Here is a 652-nt window from a genome sequence, read left to right on the forward strand (position 1 = left end):
TGTGGAGGTGGATGCATCCAACACAGGCATCGGAGCCATACTCTCTCAGCGTCAGGGTAATCCTCCCAAACTCTCTCCCTGTGCCTTCTACTCTCGGAAACTCAACTCTACGGAACAGAACTATGATGTGGGAGATCGGGAACTTCTTGCCATGAAGGCAGCCTTGGAGGAATGGCGTCACTGGTTGGAGGGGGCCAAACTTCCCATTGTTGTTCTGACTGATCACCGCAACTTCGAGTACCTCAGATCGGCCAAACGACTCAATCCACAGCAGGCAAGATGGTCCCTATTTTTCACACGTTTCAATTTCAAGGTAACCTATCGTCCTGGCTCAAAGAATTCTAAGGCAGATGCTCTCTCCAGGCAGTTCGAAGCAGCTCAGATCGCTCCTTCCAAGGAACCCATAATCCCCTCTAACCTCATTCTCGCTCCTGTTCAATGGGACATTATGACAGAAATTGCAGAGGCCCAGATCAGTGAACCCCCTCCGCCAGAATGTCCCCCCGATCGTACCTATGTTCCCACTAGCCTTCGTCATCGTGCGATGCAATGGGTCCATAACTCCCCCAGCGCAGGTCACCCCAGAATTACAGCCACCGTTCAACTCATCTCCAACCGGTTCTGGTGGTCCACTCTCCAGGCGGATACCATT

At 52.3% G+C, this 652-nt stretch overlaps 1 pseudogene; it reads left to right on the top strand.

The window, feature by feature from the left end:
• LOC107701083 (CD209 antigen-like protein D) overlaps window positions 1–652 on the top strand; it is an 11,201-nt pseudogene that overhangs the window by 8,396 nt on the left and 2,153 nt on the right.

This window comes from Sinocyclocheilus anshuiensis, unplaced genomic scaffold, assembly GCF_001515605.1.
Source record: "Sinocyclocheilus anshuiensis isolate Anshui unplaced genomic scaffold, SAMN03320099.WGS_v1.1 scaffold907, whole genome shotgun sequence".
Taxonomy (NCBI): domain Eukaryota; kingdom Metazoa; phylum Chordata; class Actinopteri; order Cypriniformes; family Cyprinidae; genus Sinocyclocheilus; species Sinocyclocheilus anshuiensis.